The 21,156-nt window shown below is 48.7% G+C and overlaps 1 protein-coding gene across 3 annotated transcripts in view; it reads right to left on the reverse strand.

Annotated features, from left to right (window-relative positions):
* Positions 1–21,156, reverse strand: part of ARID1A (AT-rich interaction domain 1A) — a 60,939-nt gene that overhangs the window by 38,016 nt on the left and 1,767 nt on the right. The gene's annotated exons all lie outside the window — the stretch shown is intronic.

Consider the following 21,156-nt stretch of genomic DNA (forward strand, 5'->3'; position numbering starts at 1 on the left):
AACCTCCATCACTTGGGCTGAATAAGAACTGCTCCCTGATCTCCCGATGACCTAACTAATACCAATTAGACGTTTTCCACCACATCACCATGACAATGGGCTCTCTATTACACCATTCCTTCCTGTAACTAGCCCTAGGGTGGTATTTGGACGGATCCACCCTCTCTTGCTGAGATCAGGTGCTTGAGGAGTGGCACTACAGGCCTGCACAAGCAAATATCGCACAAAGCCAGCTCCTGCTGGAAAGCTGAAAGAATCCCAGACCCCAGCACAGTATTTCGGTTATGTTTGCAGAATCTGCCCTCCTAGGAAAAAGTTCGTGCAGTATGCTACACTTCAGAAAATCCTACCTCAACAGCCAGCACAGCTTGAAGTCCCAACACGCAGACCCTGAAAACATTTGTTTGACCAGCTGTCTGCTGCTTCGTGCCTGCCAGGCACGCCGCACAGCACCGTGCCCACGCCAAAAAGAAGCGAGCAGGGGCACAACGGGGAGTTAATGGCACTCTTGTGGGCCATGGGAGGGAATTTCACGGGGAGGGCAGGCAAAACACCCCACTTTCGGCAAGGCGGTGTGACCCGCTCAGCCAAAAGCAGGCTCCCCGAGAGCAATTTGCACCAATGTGGCACAAATCGATGAAGAACGAGATCCAAGCCCCCTCCTCCCCTCCCATTCAGCCCCAGACAGCCCTGCAAACACGACGTTTGCCATCCTACAGAAGTTGCTCACAGACAACCGTGTACATTGAGCCAATACGATTCCCTCCATCAAGACAGCTCTAGAGAGAAACGTGCCCTGCTACGGTCCTTTGTGCTTATTTTTTTTTCCATTTTAGTCCATACTAAAACAGTCCTGGAGAAGTTTCAGGGTTTATGCTGAAGTTACCGCAGATGCTGCTGCCGAGGAGCAAGGATTGAGGCTGCAGTGCCCTGGAAGAAGCCCCGCGGAGCGCTGCATCGCCCCGGGAGGCTGCACCCCCACACAGGGTTTCAGCGAGCTCTGAAGAGGAGCTTCCATTCACAGGGACAGAAAGGAAAAAAAAAAATAAAAGGTAAAAAGGTCTTGGAGTGCTTGAGTCTGAATCCTCAGAGCTACGCTGACTACCTCCTGAATGGGAGCATCCATGTGGAGCTTTAATACACCCTAACGGATGCAAATTGGGTTTACATCTTCCAAGCAATTGTCCCTATTGCTTCCCGAGCTGGCCTTGTGGGTACCACCTCAGATTACTGACATCTTTTCCCTCCCCAAACTATTTTCTTTGGTATGTTAAAACAGTACCACCAGGACAGCTTCCTTGCCCCTAGCCTTTGGTAAGTCGATGCTCTCTTTCATCCTACCCCCAAAAAACACAGGCTGTGCCTTTCTTCTGATACCTGCTCAAGGGCAACTTTTGGTTCTTGAACATTTCAGCATCTTTTCCATTTGTTACTTGTTTCCCCTCTAGTAGTTACCTCATCTTCACAGCCCGCTAGCAAAGGCAGCTTCTCAAATACATTCTTTTTCTTTTTTTTTTTTTTTCTTTTTTAAATATGCACACACCACACGCTGCCTCCTCTGCACAGATTTTCTTGTCTGTGGTCACCCACAAAGCTAACCAGATCCTCAAGAAGGACAGAAACAAGGTGAAGATCCACTTTTCCATGACTCTTACAGGAAGCATGATGACTGTTAAAATAATTCAAGAAACAGTTGGAACAGCTCATAAAACCATTAAAAAAAAAAAAAAAAAGAAAGAAAGAAAAGAAAAAAGCAACCCAAAACACAAAACCCAAACATATTTCCAGGATGTGACCAAGTCGTCACCTTGATGGCTCAGCGTGGGAGGACTCGACGCGCTTCCAAACTGTGTGGCTTTGAAGTGCCTCTCTCCTACAAGGCCCTAGCGCCCAGAGATGCTAAAAACAAACACGAGGAGCATCACTCCCCATCGCAGCCTTATAAGTAAAAGTCTATAAGCAGAAGAAATGGAAATGCCAATTAATTTCCTCCAACAGAGGAACAATAGTTCATACACGCACCCGACTTGTTGCAAACAACAGGCTAACTCGCCCTCCCTGGGGCTGCCGCGTATGTCTCAAATGCTGCAACACCTTGTTTCTTCCCCCCAAATCTCCCAAAAAAAGTCAGACGCCTACTGCACTGACAGGGCTTTAACTCCTCTCCTCTTAGCAGTGTTGCTCTGTCTTCGAGAGCATAGCATCAAGAAGTCTACTTGACTCCGCTCTCTCAATCCTTGTAGGAAAATTTAACCACACGTGCCTGAAGAAAGGAGCAGTCCGGGCTGAAATACAGCAAAGTGCTGATCGATCCGAGAGCTGGTGCGAGGAGCGGAGGTGCAGCACGGCTCCTCTGCACGCCGCTGTCAGGAGGGCTGGGGGAGCTGAGAGGAAGCGATGGCTGCTCACTTGCAAAAAGCACTTGAGGGTAAGTAAGGAAATACCACGCTCCGACTGCAAAAGGCTGGAGAGTCTTCTCTGGACTGATACATGGGAAATCCTTTCAATAGGAAACCACAGGAGTAGATTACTGTGATTACACTTCAAAAGCAAAGGCCCTGCCACAGAGAGACATAATTGAGAGAAAGTGTCGCTCCTTGATCACTGAAGTCCAGACCCCCTGCTTACACCTCCTTGCATTCATAGGAATTGCTTCTATTCTGCCTTCAATCTCGGTATCTCTGCTGTTTTCTAACACCGTTAAGTACCAAAACTCGGCAAAAACACAGCCCTGTCACCACTCAAACTTTTAACAGCGAAGTTCTCTGGTACGGCGTTGAATGAAAGCAACCGAAAGCCAGCGCTCCAGAGAAACTGCTGAGTTCTCAAGGAAATTTAAGGTATTGCTAGCCTAAGAGCTTGCAACAGCAAGCCCAAAGCAAGCTTAAATGGCCGAGTTCAAAAGCTCTCCAGATCAGTGTGTGCGATGTAAAGCACGTCAGACCCCCACCACGAAGCAGCACCGTGAGAAGCGGCTAAAAACCAGCGGCACAGCCTCCTGGCTGGGCGAGTAGGGCGAAAAGCTTCCTAACAAAAACCAGCCCCAAGCGGAGAAGTGAAATGACTGACAGCCTGTCTGCTGCATGAGTGGACAGGCACAGCTTTCTAAAAAAAAAAAAATATAAAATCAAAAAAAAAAAGCGTGAAGTGGACAAGAGGATTTCACGAACAATTCTTAGATTTTGTCCCGCAGAATTAGAGTTTGGCCTCTCCAAAAAGCAGCTCGCTGAAATTGGAGGGGACTTGCTTAATGGCCCCAGCAGGAAAACGAGTAAAGAAAAGAGGCAAATCCCACTTCGGAAGCAAGAGCCAAACCCTCCACAGCCGTACAGAAAAGTCTAATTCTGACCTTCCCAATTACCTTATTGCATATTTGGACTTTATTAGGCCAGGGGAAGAAAAGGGAGGAGAGCTCTTTACTGAGCTCTCCAGTTTCAAATCGGCGTCATTCCGCTATTGGCAAACGGAGGTATTGGCCACAACTGGTTTCCTCAGCTGCCCCCAAAAAACTAAAAATAAAAAGGCCAAAAAAAATAATCCAAAAAGCACCAAGCTCTCACCTTGGATCCAAAATCTTTTCCTGAGCAGATCTGTTGTCCGTTTTTCGCGATAAAAAATAATAAAAAGCATTCCTGGCTGTTTAACCGAGAGAAGCCCTAATTGATTCCCACAGTAATTAACCTGCATTTTACCTCGGAGAGTGGTAGTTAAGGAAGTCGGCACTGCTATTTATAACTCATCTCAAATTGAGGGCAGACTGCCTAAAATCTAACACATCCCAGCTGTACTCCTGTTTGAACTGGGGCCAAGGGAATTTTTTAAAGCAATCTTGGCACTGAATGAATGACACCAACAGTATGAGCGCGCGTGTGGTTGTGTTGTGGTGACGTAGCAGCGGAGGTGGATGGAGGGGGGGGGCCGATCGCTGTAATCCCTCTCCCGAGCGCTCTCGCCACGCGCGCGGGCCCCGGCCCCGGCTGCACGGCGCTCCGGAGACGCCCACCGAGAGCCAAACACAGGAAACCCTCTTTTCCTGTGGAACGCCTTGAAGTGAGAAGCACATGGCTAATCTGCATAAAAGCAAAGCCACGCCACCCCTGCCAGGAAGGTTAGTGCTCGTAATCTCTGGCCACGCGGAGCTGGCTGCCTGCGAGGACTTGGACCCGCGCCTGATAACCCAGAAAGAGCCGAGAACAGATGGGCAAGGACCCCGGCAGAAACAGCACGGCGCACGTGACTCGCCACATGGCCCCGCGAGCACAAACTATTGTTTGGCTGCTGAGCGCCGGTACAAAGAGCCCGCCGGGTCCTGCCAATTCAGCACCAGGCCGCAGCTGCTCCCGGGCCACCCCCGGGCCACCTGGGGGGGGGGACAGGGACTGCCAGACCCCGAGGGTTGAGCTGAGAAGGGGCTGAGCAGCGCCGACGCCGGTTAACGCAGTCCTGAGAGCCCGTGGTATGAGATGGTCACGTCCCCGAGGCTGAATCCGGATGGGACCTTACAGAAATTAAGATGTCTTGGAAGAAGAGCATGCTCTTTGCTCGTGTCTCCAACCCCTCGTTGCCTGTAGATGAGGGCAAGTGGTCTCTGCAGGCAGTTAAGTTACAGAGCGGATTCCCACGGCAGCTATAAAAATGGTGTGAGTGACAGACAATGCCGGGGAGTTTTTTCGGTACGAATCAGTCGGTATCACGGTCACATTGGATTTAAACCAAGCAAGAGAATAAAACCACCGGTGCTCCCCAAACCTTTCCGTGCCATGTCTAGCAAAATCAACCAGCTACACAAGCCCGTAGAAAGCTGTAGAGAAAGTTGAAAAGCAGCAACAGAGCATTAGCCTAACTGCCTGGTAACACCTACAGCAGCTCAGGGAAGAGACCCGGGTCCAGATTCAGCAGCTGTGCCAAGGAAGGCCGGAGAACCTCTACCTGAGAGTCCCTGGCCAATGGTGAAATCGCTTGGGAAAAGCTTCTGAGCTGCCGAGAGGACTCACCAACCGACCATTATTTCCAAAACATGACCCAAATCAAAGGGAAGAGGCTGCACCAAACTTTGCCATTTCCCCTATGTTCCACACCCTGTGGAGTTGCCCAGGGCTCCAGCTGCTGTCAAACACCAACACCAGTAAGGCCATGGAGGCTCCAGCACCCTCAGCACGCATCCAGGGACGAGGGATTTAACCTCCCGCTGCTCAGCCCTCCCTGTAAACTAAACCTCTGCCATATTTTCAATTTCAACAGGTACAATTACAGTTACACTACCAGCAGCATCGAGGCAGACACAGTTTTTGGCACACTCACCAGTGTTAAGCTGTGTTAGGTGTGACGGTACCGGCACAGAAAGCTCGGGTGCTTGTGAACAAGCATGGGACCCATCTCCACACGGCAAGGGGGTGGGCAGGGGCAACACAACCAAGGGAGGGCCATCCACCAGGCAACACAAGATGCTTCACAAACCCTTTCAGCCACAGTTCACTCTCCTGCCCCACGTTCACACTTCACTCACTTCTGTGCCTACCTGTAGCCTCTGAAACTCCGAGCACAAGTGACTCAGATCCCTCCGTATGAGCCTAGAGCTCAGGCCGGGGCAGGAGCACCAATTACCAAGAGGCCTCGTTTGTGAGCAAACACAGCTCATCTTCCAGCGAGGAACACTCTCAGCTGATCTATTTAAGGTCTAAGTGGCTGCGCTAAGGTCAATACCCCTGCCCCAACTCGCTACCCTTTATAGCTTCCTGAGGGGCCGGCGCACTGGGTCACGCTTCGTTGCCTCTCTCCCTGTGGTGCCCTGTTTTTAAAGAGATGGAAGAGGCTGAGGTGAAATTAAACATTAAGATAACAAGAAAAATCCTCCTGTAATACATGAAGATGCCCCCAAATGACAAAAGACCTAGAACGCCCCATGGCAAGCACTACACTAACGTGGATCAGGTGTCCCATAAGCATAATTAAAACGAGCATACCTTACTCAGAAAAATCACAGAAATGCTTACTTCTTGTAGTTTTCCCCTCTCTTTTTTAAACTTGAGAACTTCACCATTTTCCTTCAGTCCCTCAGCATCACCAGGGAAGTACAAACCAGTACCGCTCAGCACCCATCAGTTACCCTCCTCACCCATCCTCCAGGGCAGCACCCATCGCTGCAGGGAACAAGCGGCCCATGGGAGACCAAAGCCAGCACCCCTGAGGGACACAGGTAGGCTCCTGCAAGCACCAGGCTGGAAACAGCACCGAAATGCCCCATGTCACCCCCACAGTCAGCTCCACTTCGAGGTCCCTGTGCCTTGTCCTCCCACAGCACCCTACACCTCGTGGGCAATGCCATGGGGCGTATGCCAGGGGTACCAAAACCCAATTTCTGGAACACAGCACAGGGCTGGTTTCAGGGTTACAAACACTCATCCCGCTTGGAAACCTGAGGGAGAAATCCATTCTTATGTGAGCTACAGAAAAATAAATCACCACCGCCTCCCAAATCCAAGACTCTCACTCAGATTCGAGCACATTAACCAAGAGGCAGAAAGCTCACCTCGTTATCAATGGCCGATGCAAATTCCCTGATCAGTTGCTGAAATAACTGACCTCTGCTCAATGGTTTCACTTCTACGAGTAGAGGGAGCCTGGTTTTCTTCTGATTTTTTCCAGTAGGTCAGAGTTCGACCAAATACTTTCTATTCCCCTAATCTGCTAACACACAGGCCTCAAATAAGCTGTAGAAATCAGCATTGCACACAAAAGGAAAACGTTTTCTAAACAACCTCGCTCACCTGCTTCTAACCAAGTTATTTGGAGCTCCTGTAGATTTAAAGCCAGCCCTGCTAAACGTTGCTCCTTTCTTTGCCTATAGATTTATTACACTCGTTCCTTTGGGGAGGTTTTCTGTAAATCCATTATACTAAGTCTTACCAGTGGAAACAAAGATGAATAAGTTTTCTCCAAACAGCTATACTGCGAGCTGCATCTTCCTGGCTAAACATAATTCAGTAATTACCCTATTAACATTTCTCAGCAAGAGGCCAGTCCACACATCTCGAAGGACTTTCCTAAGCACCACTTTTACTAATACTCTTCAAATTGATTAAAACTGACCGGAGTTTTGCTTGCAGGATCTGTTATTACAGAATGCTTTACTCCCTTTACTCCTGAAAGAAGTGAGTCAGAAGAAGATGTGGCCGGGAAGTGAAATGAGAGCCCCACATCAAACCCTCATCAGAAATAACCAACAGGAGCACAGCATTCATGCCCAAGTACAAGAGGGGATCTGAGTTTGTTCTTTTTCTTTTTATTTGGACAGACAGAAGGAAGGTGCTAAGCGTGCCCCTGCTTTAAACAAAGTGCGTTTGTTGATCTCATCTTTCCCTCCTAGACCGACTTTAAGCCCTCCTTAACAAATTCAACAAATCCAGCTTATCGAGGCTCTGGATTTCAGTTTCTTTCTTCAGCCCGTCACTCTCTGACACATGGCCACACAGCTTATCACACCACATTATTTAGGTATCTCTTAGGACCCTCGATGCAATATTTCAGCTGCTATCATATCAGGAGATGACATACAGCTGGTTTTCTGCAATCTTCAGGATCTACTCAAAGGCGGATGTGCGTTCGCATTAACAAGACATTTTTCTAGACTTCTGTAGAGCCATGGTACAAAGGGACCTGAAGAAGATTTACGCTACTAACACGGAGGTGGGCTGAACGAGGAGAAAACTCTGCTTTTATGCAAAGTTAGCACTCACGGAGATGCTGTCATTATGTAGTATCCTTTTGCCAGCAAGACACCAGTGACAGCCTGAACATCCACGGTGCATAAAGTAACACGAGGGCTGCACAGCAGCTCTGAGCAGCAGGGAAGAGACAACCCAAAGTCGGCACAGTGTCCCCTTCACTGTCCCCACTCATCCTCGGGCTCCGCAGCAGCCGAACGGCAGCGACGCGTTGTCTGCATCCGATGACTCGGCCGGGCAATCAGCTCCTTCTGCTCTCATCTCAACTCCTTTATCAGGCACTGAAGTGGAAGCAGGAGCTGACAGCTACCTCCGTGGTTATTTGAACGTGGCAGAGAAATCTGACAAACACTATTTGCCGAATTAAATGCAGTCTAAATTAACAAAGAATTGGGATCCTTTCGCAACAGCTGGGGACTGGGGAAGTTTTCAGACATTTCGCAGGTAGTTGGAGTCAGATTACCCCGTTTGCTATTTAGAGGGTCAGTGTCACTTCTAACACCTCCAGTTTTATTTTCATGCCTAAGTATAAACGGAAATTATTTCCTTCTATCCACAGAATGGGGCTGTCCCCTCGCTCCCAAACTCCAACTCGTTTTAGAAGCACGCTATTTACCCAACTCTGCCCACGATTTCCAAAGTGTCACCGCTGACTCCTCCCAAAATCTTCACCTCAGCTCTACGGGAGACGACCCCAAGAAACTTGTGATAGTTGTAACGAGGTGGTGTTCCTTTTAGGATGGAAAGAAACTTCCTTCCTGAATATTAAATCAGGCTTTAAGTTTAGCCAACCTCCTACGTCCGCTCTAATGAACTGGAAGCAAGTCAACAAAAAGACGGTTAAGTGTCTTATTACAGCATTTTCGTTCCAGACCTACTTACACACTAGAAGGAGCAAGCAAGCTCTTGTACCACAGAAACAGGACAAGGCAAAGAGCAAGCCATAAAACAAAAAAAGCAAGAAAAGGAAGGATTGGGATGGAAGAGCAAAGCTACACTAAGCGTCACCCCGACCTAAGCGATCTGATTTCAATCCCGAAGAGCACAGCTGCTCCCGTTCACCACCAAGACGTAAAATCTTTGCCCTAAGCAGCAGGGAAAACCTGAAAGGCTCCAGAAGTTCTGTAAATCCATTCAGACAACTGAGACCTGTGGCAAACCCCAGTCACACAGCTAATTCTCCATAGCACCCGTTTAAACGGGCAGCGCTGATCTCAGAGACAGATGGCTCTTGGTACTCAACTCCATGGACATTTGTTTTCCACAACTTGAGCCCCAGTACAAAAGAGCTCACTAGAGTTCATTTTCCAGAACAAAGTTAAATTTACCAATTCATTAAAAGCCCTTTGCACACAGAAATCCGAAGGGGCCCTGTGCACGTTTAGCAGTCTGATAAGGCACCTCCAGCACACCTTCCTAATTTGCTAAAGACACTTTCTTGCCATGGACATTAATGACAAAACTTACACAAGCTCTGAAAAGAAACCAACACAGAGAGACATCATGTGAACTCTTCTGGAGGGGAATTAAGTTGGTTTCACCCAGGCAGAAAGCACCCACCATCAAGCGGAGGGGTAGCAGGCCAGAAAAGGAGCCCGTGCATTATCAGCTTCTCCCGTTCCAAAGCAACACAACAGGAAAGCTGTCCAGAAAGAAGTTATGGGTGACTCTGCCTGGAGATGGACTTTCCTGCAACATTTAGGGAGGGAAGGAGGAGGACACGGCTAAATTGCAGAGCTGGAGATCCAGCCTCTGACTGCGCTACCTTACGCGGCTTTCCTCATTTTAAGCTATGCCTTAGTTCTCCATACATAAAATGGGAATAAATGTGGCACTGCAGGTTTCTACCCACTTGTGTCTGTCTGAAAGCTCCATCTGTATTTGAATATTTCAACATTTTGCAAATATGTTTAGTTCCCCCCCCCTCCCAGAATAAAGGGTGGCTGAACAGACTCACCGGACAAGCAAATTCCCATGGCCACCTACCCCACGGGGCTGGTAAGGGCAAACCCCAGAGTTCAGGGCTCTGAAACACCCCAGGTGTCCAACGCTCCCAATTCTCCTACCACACAGCACCACGGTGGAGCAGGACACAGCCACGCTCACGGTAAAAGCGAGGTGCAGCTGTCGGAGGCCACCTCATCTCAGCACGCAGAGCTCCATCTTGTCCAGAGCAGCTGCTTGCCTTAATAAGAGCTGCGTGTCGGGGCCTGTAGTTTCTCCAAGCCACGTTTTAAGAAGCACATAGGCTCTTCCTTGCCTCTGCAGAATAACTGAATTTGTTTAAAAGCGTGTATAACGCAACATAAAGGAATGCCAGAACAATCCAAGTAATCTGAGGTTCGGAGCTCACTGATGGAAGGAATTATCTCAGGTTAAGTCAACCCATGACCAGTAAGGAAAACTGCTCCACCAGCCGTCCTCACCTCCAAAACTGAGAGCTGGAGCTCTCAGCTCAGCCACAGAGCAGCAGCGATGTCCGAGATGGGCCAGCCCCTGGTGCAACCATCTGCTAATATCTCCAGGAGCATCTCCAGCCACAGGCTTGCAGGCGATGCTCACAGCACACCTCGCACTGTGCCAGCGTTAGCCCCAGCATTGCCTCGTTAGGAGCTACCTGGCACCCCTTAAGCTCTGTCCTTCCCTCCCAACCTCACCCCAGTATTTTATAGGAGGGATCTGACACGAGGCAGGGTAGCAAGGCTCCACTTTGCTAATAGGAAGGAGAAAAAAGTTACTTCCCTTCTTATTACAGCAGCTGACAAATTTGGATGCTATTTTTGTGGGCTTTATTGAGCCTTCTCTTATTTTAGCCTTAAAATTCAGCCTTCAAGACTCCACTTTGGTTCCACGGAACCAAAAATATTTAAAATTGCAGTAATGACAAGTTACCATCTGCATTCACCAAGGATGCACTCGGTAACTTCGTAGCAAACAACAACCAATCTCCAGTATTTATACCCAAATGATCTATTTGCATCCCGAAAGCAGAGCTGCTGTCATGCCTATGTTGGCGAGAGGAGAAGAGGCTGGGGGAGATGAAAAGACTACGTAGGCAAGAAACGCAGAGCTGCAGCCAAGTCAGCTCCCAGACAGCAGCAAAGACACTGCGAGAGCCCTCGCGAGCCAGCACTATCACGATTCAGGTACCTTAAACTCAGCAAGCCCAGCACGAATCCCAGCCCTGCATTGGCACAAGGTCATTGTCGTTAGAAAAAAATAAAATTAAAAAAAAATCCACCAGCCCTACGTAGCTGATTATAGCAGTTGGGAGGCCTGGGTCTACCACCCTACGCTCGCTTCTGTCCTTGGGCTTCTACGCGCCGCAAAATCCAGCTTCTTTTAAAGCCAAACGAACACCGTGGGGAGTTGCTGAGCGAGTTCGAAAGAGCGTGCTGGCAGCTGGGGAGAAGATACAAAAATTCAGAGCTGTGCCAATGCCATGGGGGGAGGAGGAACAACCAACGTTGCACAGTCTCTTCCCTGGTTTCAGGAACAGGTATAACAAGAAACTGCAAGACAACTCATATGAGAGAAGGAAGAGGAGGCATGACTGTACCTTGACAGCAGTGACAACTCCGAGCAGTTTATTGCCATTTGCAGAGCGATCAGATTTAAAGCTCCCATTAACACGCGCTCACCATCCACGGCAGGCATCGCTGGTACTTTGACACGATGCGCTTCCAGTACTCCGTGCTCATCATTAAAGCCGGTAAATCTACACCCTGAAGCTCAGCAGCAAATTATATCACGATCTCCTGATACAATATGCCTAATGAGTTATTCTCCTGAGCGCCCGGACCACAGATTTAGTGCCTTGCTCCGGAGAAGGGAAGGGAGGCGAGGGTTAAGGGCCGAACACAGTTAAAAGCCAATGAGGAACACTCGATTGCTTTGGGATATTTCATAGAACACTAATCACTTCATCTGATTTTAATTCCTGACACCAAATCAGCATATAGCTTTTCAAAGGAAATCTTGTCCTAGATTGCAAAGTAATCAATCACAATTAACGTGGAAGCAAGCTTTTGCAACGCTGCCATGCCTCGTGAACCAAACAGGAAGGCCGACGAAAGCATCTCGGAAATATTTTTCAAGTAGAGGCTTGGGAGACAATCCAGGAGAGCTCGCCAGCCACTTCTGTACGTCCACCAGCGGGTACTGGGAGACAAGCATCAGCCGAACATTTTGCTTCTCCCACGCATTACCCAAACAACTGCTTTTCAGACCATTTCTGTTACGAACCCCCACCAGATCCAGGCTCAGCACACTCACTACCTCCAAGTCTTTCCCCCACCAAACACGCCCCGTGCCAGGGGAGCCAAATTCTGCCCGGAGGCAACCAGAACTGACATTTCCAGTGAGATGATTTTTCATAAAACCAACAAAGAAAACCATTCCGGGTGCAAGCCCGTGCCCAGAAGTAACGTGTGATCCAGCAGTTAGGGTGCAGGGACAAGGAAAGCCCCTCTGAGAGGCAGAGAACTGCACTTCCTAGCCTCGCTGCTTATCATGAACTGAAAACTAGGAGATGCTTAAATGCTTCCTACGACAACACCGTCCAATTATCCCCACTCATTTTTTTTTATAAAAAGAGCCCAACTCTGTCAAACACAGCAGTTACCCCGGATCCTTTTCAGGGACTCAGGAGCACTGCGATTACAAGCCCCCTACACAACAGTAACCAAATGAGTTTGTTTGAAAAAAAACCTTGACGAAAAGCCCCCCAGGCAGCTCCCCCAGCCCCAAGGGCAGGCCTGCAGAGCTCCTCACACTGCATGCAGCTAACGCACAACCAAGAGGCCGTTTCGGGAACACGTGACGGCGCTCAGTGAACTGGCCTTGAATGCGAAGCCTTTTCCGGGGTGAGCAATGCCAGCTACAAAGTCAGATCCTTAACTCAGGGAAACAAAAAAAAAAAAAAACAAGCTGCAACTAATACCAGCACTTCTACCATTTCAATGCATCTTCTGCGCAGAGGTATGAGCTTTTCTTCAAACCATTTCACAAGAAGTATGTTTGAGGAAAGACCACCTCTCGTCTAGCACCAGTTTAATTATTTACATACAGTTAATGAATACCAGACTCTCCTAAACTTGTACAGGGTGCATAGTCCTGCAGTCATTTGGACTTTAAATCCATCATCAGACTGTTAAGAAGAATGAAACTCAAAACAAGACTACAGAAGGATCCCATCCAGAAAAGTACAGAGCGAGCCTGCTGGGCTCTGGGACCCTGGAAGAGGTTCAGGTGGTAAAAGCAGGACAGTCCAATCCTTTCGGCACAGCCCCCAGCGAGCACAGCAATCTGGAAATAAAGGGAGACATTTTGCAATTTAACTAGCGAGCTTTTCCTCAAGGAACCAGGGGACGGGGGGAAAAGTCACACATTTGTAACTGGTTATCGTGTAACTTTTGCCTCCGATCCCAATACCTAAACAGACCAGAATAAGCAAAGATACTCAGTTGAGAGGACTTGAGACAGATTGTTTTTGTCATGTTCAATGGTAAGGATAGCAAAGCACCAAAACAGACTGAGGAACCTGCATCGCCTTCATCGCCGCCTGTCCCATGTTTAGGTAGCGCTGATCCTGCCCTGGAGCAGGAGAACAAGCTGGATGACCTTCTGAATCCTGATCCAGCCCTCTGCCCGGTGAGAAAACCATCGTCACCCACAAAGACAACACAGGCAATGAACTGACAGCGAAACGCGCAGGCACCGCAGATCGCTCTGCACATTCCCTACCGAAACACATCAAAACCGGTGCCCTGAACCCAAAACAGAATGGCCTTTTCCAGCAGGTGCCCTGCCTCTTCTCCTTCTCAGACCGCATCCACGCTGCTGCAAGCACTGCTCCGACACGGGCAGCGCTAAGCACAAAGCCCAGGGCCGGCAATCAGAGCGGCGTGACGCACCGGGCCGAGAGCATCCCAAATCTCAGCCCCCGCTGGGGCACGGCGGGACTCCCACTGCGATGTCTGGAGGTGTAGCTGCAGCTGTGGCCTGAGCTCAGGTTTTAAAGCATTCCTGCTCAGCTATTCACAGGCAGGCTGCCAGAGCGGTGCTGACATCAGAAGGGAAATGGTAATTTTCAGGGTTTCTCTTAGTCAAACCTGAATGAAATCTCACAAGTGAGTGCATGGGGGGGGGGGGGGGAAGTACTTGTTTAACCCAGTAATTCTCCCCAGGGGAAATTCCAGAGTCCTCCAAACTTGAAGAATTTCTCTTTGAGAAGTCACAGAATCTCTCAGGATGGAAAGTGACGGCTACCTTAGGCCGTGGTCTGACATCAGCGACTGGCTGCTGCCACCGAAACGCTCTCTCCTCCCGGTCACATGCCAGAAAAAAAAAATGTGAAAGTGTAGCTCGGTCCCCTCTGGTTTGTCACAGGGCCAAAAACACCCGTGCTGACACAAAACACGGGGCCAGCCCACAGCAGAACAAGCAGCAGAGGTCTGCTCCGCACCAAGGGGACGCTGCCTGTGTCGGGGCCTCCTGCAGCTTCTCCAAAAACTACTCCCCGTGTCTAAAAGGCAGCTTCTTGGGATAGTTCAGGCATAAAGAGCAACAGGAAGTTACTCAAGCCTGAAAAAAAAAAGGAAAAAAGGAGGAAAAAAACATTAGGAGCAATTTAATACGTCCTTGAAAGAGGTTCAATTGCTATAGGTAACTCACAGAAACGGTGACATGCTGGTTATCGCATGAAATGCCAGTAACGGGAATGGAGCGGTAGCTTTTCAGGGTTATTTACACAAACTGATTTTTCATGGAAATTTCACAGGAATTAGCGCGCGCACTCTCCACCACCTCGCTCCCCCAGAAAGAAATTTCTTTACCGTGAGTGTTTACGGAACAAAACGATCCCTTTCTTGACTTGCTCCTACCCACTTGTCCCCTTTCTCACCCTCAAAATAAGAAGAAAGAAGATTAGAAATTAGATTCTAGCTACAGCTATCATTTTACCCTGAACATACAAAACATTATTTGCTGTGAAATTCGGAAGTAGCTTTTATTGAGTTTACCTGTCATTATGTAGTATCCTTTACATTTCACTACGGAAAGCTCAGGCCTGCATTGTGTAAATACTTACTGAGCTGTGACTGCAACTCAGAAATACTCCAGGAAGAACACCATGGCAAACACGGTAATGCCCTTCTTGACGTACTCCAAAATAAAAAAAGACTCAAAAACGCTCAAGTTGCATGACTGAACTGCTGAGTTATACGCTGAGAGTGCAGGTGCACAGAGGAGTAAGGATTGGGAACCCCTCCCTCATCCATATGTTAAAATGTATTATCACATCTGATTAAGACACTACAGGAACTGGTAAAATATGTACATGAGCTCAGCCCTGAGAGAAGCAGCTCCTCCTGTTCCAGCCCTGCTTCTTTCACTCTACGAGCCTCTGCGGCCAGGCTGGGGTGCTGCTCCTCTTGGCGCAGAGCTCCATTAAAAGGGTCTTAAGGATGCCTTCAGCTCAAGCCATGCACTGGGGGAAGAACCACGGCCTCACGCTTCGAGCACAGGATGAGCCTCACAAGACCCGTACTCCATCCTCAGCCCTGTCCCAGCCTCCGTGCCTCACCTTGGCAGCTTCCCACATCGACATCTCGGCTGCTTCCACCGAAAAGCAGTCGCTGGAAGAGCGCGAGAGCTTTCGTTCCTCCTCTACATACCAGGGCAAAACAAATGACTGCCTGAAGCCTACGGTTTCCACGGAATTTCAGCCTCAAGAAGAATAAGCGTACGCTCAACCCAGCAGAGATGACATTTAACTTATGATTGGAATTTTACTGGAATCGGTTTATAAATACAGCACGGCCTTCCTGAGCCTGCAGACAACACGCGAGGCCTCTCGGTAGGTGACCAACTTCGCCGCTTTTCCAGCCACTAAAATGAAAAACAGAAAGTCACCATCGGCCTCCCGAATGGCACCCAGAACAGGTGGACGGCAGGGACCCAGACGGAACACGTCAGCTTTGGTCCAGCGTGCCAAAGAAAACTGCTTTTTTTTTCCTCCAATCCCACCTGTCACTCACTTCAGGCCGGAGATTTATCGCTTTGGCTAACAGACAGACATCCAGGATAGTTTTACCAGTGCGTGTGCGTAACCTCCTAATAAATTAAAGGCTGAACTTCTGGAAATCAGCTCATGGCAGAAAAATTAAAAAAAAACAAAAAACACTTTTGCAGGATTCCTCCCCAATAACCCTTTGTTTATGGACCCTTTCAGAAAAGAAAGCAGCTTGGCCCTAACAGCAACTTTAACGCCGCCAAGCTTATCTTTTTCATTCTCCCCCCCTGCACTTACGCCTGCCTGCCTTTGGTTTCTGCTTTGCTGCTGCCCGAGAGTTTCAAACATTCTTGGCAGGAATTGGGCAACGGCATGCTGATGAGCTTTTCCCCAGAGCAATCCATCACACAGGAGTTGCAATTCAAAAAAGAAATCAAACTGACTAGACAAAGAATTTCAAATCCACCCGGTAAAAACTGGAAAGGGCATCCTTCTCTAGTATTTTAATTACGGAAGAGCACGGATTCAGATTTGTGGGGCAAAAACTGGATTTCCAAGCTGGTGGCGTTCCTTTGGAAAGGGTAGAAAGAAAAATGGTGGAAAAGTCGCGTATGAGGTAACAGTAAGATAAAACGAACAGCTGCACTATTTAGCCTAATTTTAGACTCCAGTTTCTCTCCGAAGGAAAGCTGATGTGTTTTGCTTTGTTTTTTAAATAGGGTCTTCACGTTAAAACTTCTGTAAGATAATATCCATTAACCAGTGTTCTCAAATAAGACTAGACTAAAAAAACGATGAACACAGCAAATTTTAGGGGACTACACGGATATATAACAGCATTTGAGTCTCATGCTTCCCCCCAGTTTCCAGTATCACCTAAGAACAGGGGAGAGGTTCTGCGTATTGGCTGAGCAGTCACATCAGGAAAGAGAAGTTTTAGCAGGTAGAACAACTTGAACTGGACTGATAGTTTTAGGAAACGGGCAGGCGTTCTCACCAAAAAAAAAAAAAAAGAAATACGACCCAAAAGTCAGATGTACAACCTTCCATAAAGCACGGCTCTGTCTTGCAACCACCACGGTGATTACAAGAGGCACCAGGTGTAGAAACCCTCCCCTAGTACAGCTAATAAATAAGGATTGACAGAACATTTAATTTATACTTAGCAAAAGGCAGGTGCCAAGCACTACTAACCCCGTTTCACGGAGGGGGAAAAATGAAAATCAAAAGGGATGGCACAATCACGTTTGTCCAAAGTTTCATGGTAAACTAGCGGGGACAAGGGCAGGAAAACTTAAGCTGCAGTTGAGCATCAGAACTGCTGGTTAGTGTCCCGTGTCCTAGCTCACACGTATCCTGCCCAAATAACACTAGTCACCATAAAACCACGCATCAGGATGACGTATTTCAGAAATCAAGGTGTTTAACAGAATCGGGCAACGCCTGGTCTACCTCAGGCTTCTCTAAGAAGTAAGCCTGTAAGATCTTCAGCATCCACATCAGAATTAACTGCAGGATTTCTTACAACAGAAGACAACCCCCACCTTTTTCTACTTCTTTTAACACAGAGAACATCTGAAGTTGCCCATTCAGAGGTGAAGCCTGACCAGAAAAAGATGCAGCACCCCCGTTTTCATCGGAAAGCCCTCGTGCGTACTGCACCTCGCAAGCAATTCGAGGCCTCCTAACATTACCATGCTAAGCAAGGAAAAACCCCGTGCTCCAAGCCAAGAGGAGCCAGGTCTCAATTGCAGATTCCAAGATATCACAGCTCATTGGCAGCACAGAGCCATTTGGTGCCAATTTAGTTTAAAAAACATATTTTCAACAACATTTTTCATGCCTCGCTTACCGCTGAAGTTGAGATCTAAGTCAACAAAACATAACTATTGTATGGCAACGGGCCCAAGAGCGTTTTTTATTAGCATAGGATTTTTAAACTGACTTCACTGAACTTACAACAGCGGCCTGGAGACGACGGTGCACCTACGGGGAGGTTATCCAACATGCCAATGGTTAATAAAATCCGAACACACCTCCCATGACAGGAGACATCGTTTGCTGTAGTAAAAGCGTGTGCCACGAGAAATGCCCACCTCTTACAGGGAGGGAAGTGCTTTCTCCTGAGCAGTTTCCTTTAGGTCCCAAGACGCTGGGAAAGCCAGCTTGTTATTAGGAACGGCTACACGCTCTGAGGGGAAGTGGAAACAAATGCACGACAGAGCTGTTAGTAAAATGGAAAAACTGAAAACTAAGATCCCAAGCCTGGTTTCTTACGAGTCATTCCCACAGAAAACCACAGATTTCTCATCCCACACTCTGTAAAAGCAGGCATTCCCATCTCTTGACCCTATTCCACATTTCCCAGCTGAAAAAGGTCAGCTGAAACAGACGCAAAGCCCCTAAACCTCCATCCCAGTCCCTGCAAACACAGAGCACACCTATCTTACGGGGGGAAGCACCACGCTCCTGGGGCCAGCCAGCGAGCAAAGGTCCGTGAGGGCTACAGACCATCCCTATCAAGTGATTATGCTCTTAGTTTATTACAGGAAACGTTCCACCAAAACAACTTTCACGCCAGAAATTACTTCGTCTTTCTTGATGAGCGGCGTGATGAAACTCCCCTTATGGCATCATTCATAAATCCTACCACGTGTGGAGAATTAAAGGCACTCCTCTGCTCAGGACGGCTTCCCAGCCCCAAAACCTCAGGTTAACACCCCAAAAGCTCCTGATTGTAGGAACCCCATGCTCTTCCCACATCACCTTCTCCAGGTTTGCACTAAGAGACACCTCTTTGTAGTGGGTCAGATGAATTACGCTCGCCTCTCGCTCCCCTACAGTTCCTCAGAAGTTAGGGCTAAGCACCCACTCTGTTCTCCGCTGCACGAGACAAAGGAAAGACACGAGCTTTAAATCCTTCCAGCTGAGGGAATTTAACAGGCCACACACCTGAAGGAGGCTGTTATTTGGGATGGAGTTATATTATCGTTATTAATTAACCGTTTCTTGTGAGCAGCTCAGAAGACAGGTGGAAGCTTTTTGCATCCTGCCAGATGAAAGGCCTTTTTCCTTTTTAACGGCAGAAAAAAGGAATTGTCAGTCTGAGTCCACTAATCCTTCATGCAAAAAGGATTTGGGGGGGTTGGTTTGGCTTTCAGGGTGGGAGAGTTGTTGGTTTACTTTTTATACGCTATTTGTACCATCTGAAGTTAAACTAATCCTCAGAACAGCTATTCATTAATAATTCCAATTAATGAGACCAGTTCCTCGGATATTGACATACGATGCATCAACAGCTCCCAGAAGCAAGTCAGTTTCACTTTCCGGGACAAAAAGGCAATCCAAAGACATCTCCCATTGTACCAGAACAGACAGAAGTACACAGATACACAGCCTACTAAAACCCCTGCTTGAAAAGTTCGGACATCATATTTTAGCAGACATTTCATCTAGATTTACATTTGTCAGGATACAGAAAGCCCCTTCAAATAACCCCCCGAGCATCCGTGATGTTTGTCCGAGGTTCCTCTACGCCTGTATCCCAGGTATGCACGAACGTAATCCCGAGGACCCGAAATCTCCGCTCAGCACAGCCGAAAGCTCACCACCCGCTGCCATCGGGCAGGTCGATGACCACAGAGATAAGAGCCACTCTCTCAGACAGCAGCGTTCCCGTCCGACAGAAAGGACGGGTGAGTAACTCAAGATGCTGAAGGAGGCTGCCTTCAGCAATCAAGGAACAAAAATTAAGCAGTTTTCAGATTGACACCAGAGAAGCACCGAGCAAGAAGGGAAACTCTGGAGGCTGCATGTCACACTACGTGGTATCAAGTGTCTCTGACCCAGGGCCTGAAGTTAGAGAAAAGTACACAGAAAGAAAAGGGAAGTCTGTCAGTCCTGCACGAGGCCACGACAGGCCTTGGGGATGCACGTTTAAACACAGAGAGTAACCTCTTTTTAATCAAAGCTTCCAGATACCAGCATCTCCTTTCCCTGTATCTACAATATCTGACGTATGTACTGTACTGCTTTCTCCTCTGCCCTTTTTCTGGCCCTCCATATTTCCAGCAAGCAGGCAATTCTACGCATACAGCAATAATTTTAATTTTCAGGCTTGTTTTTCCTATTTGTATTCCTCTGCAAAGCAAGGAGTTGGGACGCTGTGGAGTCTGACCACAGCAAGGACCTGCATGTCCATCATATCTCCCTCTAAATGAAAGGGAGGGACAGGCAGTGTCAGTGCTTACCCAAAGAAAGTCAAAATGTGCCCTGATAGGTACGGTTAGAGCCCTCGGCCTGTCCTCTGTTAAAGCTCCCAACGGAATGTAAATTGGTAATTGACCATTTCCAGCGCTTCCACCCCAAGTTTGGTTTTGATTGCTTTGTTGGGTGTGTTTTTCTTTTTTTGTCCATTTTTTTCGTTATTAAGGCTGTGATACACCCCAGAAACCCCCCAACATCTCCATCTCAAAGCACCCTAACAGCCCCAGTTTTGAAAAGGGCCAAAACCAGCCAGGAACAAAACGCATCCTCAGAGCCATCAAAGAAATCATTTATAACCAAAGGGAAAGTCACATAACCAAAACAAACAGCAAGCCCATTGTGCGGAGCAGCCCTGCCACTGTTCTGACAACACAGACTCTTATTCCAGGCCGCAATCAAACATCACAAGCAAAATAAACCCAAGGTACAAACAAAAATGCCATCGCCTCCTCTTTTGTTTCAGGCACAATGCGACGAGGCCGGGCTGGCCGGGATGGATGCGGGGCTGCCACCGAAGCTCCTCAAGGTCACGGCCAATTTCTGCTGGGGGGGGGGGGTTGGTAGATGAGGGAGGGGGGGGATGAGGATGAGGAGGCGGCGAGCGGCAGGGCCGCTTTGGGTCGGGGCTGGCAGAAAAGGCGAGTGTAAAAGTTTATGAGCTCATCAGGATTGTTGTACCATTACATCAGAGGCAATTATAAATGGCCAAGAGCAGGAGATGGGGAGCCAATCAGATCACAGATAGGATGTCAACCTAAGACCAACTGTCTCCTGGCTTTGACAGAAGGATTTTACCTCCATAATTCAAATCCCAAACCAAAGCGATCTGCGCTTTACTACTCCCATCGCCGAGCTGCTCCCCGCCGCTCCCCGCCGCCCGCCCAACCTCCGGGCCTCCCAAGGGGGGAAACGCGGCCCCGACGAACCGGGCCGAGCCCCGGCGACCCCAAAGGGCCCTCGGCGACCCCCGGCACGAGGGGCTCGGCCCCCCCCCGAGAAGGGAACCGAGGCCTCGGGGCCGGGCCGGCGGCGGAGGCGCTGCCGTGGCCCCACGCGGGCCGCCCGCGAGCCCCGGCCCCGGTTGCTGCCGCCGCAGCCGGGCCGAGCCCTACCGGGGGGGGGCGACCGCCGGACCCCCTCCCACAGGGAGCC

Source organism: Anas acuta, chromosome 21 (assembly GCF_963932015.1).
Source record: "Anas acuta chromosome 21, bAnaAcu1.1, whole genome shotgun sequence".
Classification (NCBI taxonomy): domain Eukaryota; kingdom Metazoa; phylum Chordata; class Aves; order Anseriformes; family Anatidae; genus Anas; species Anas acuta.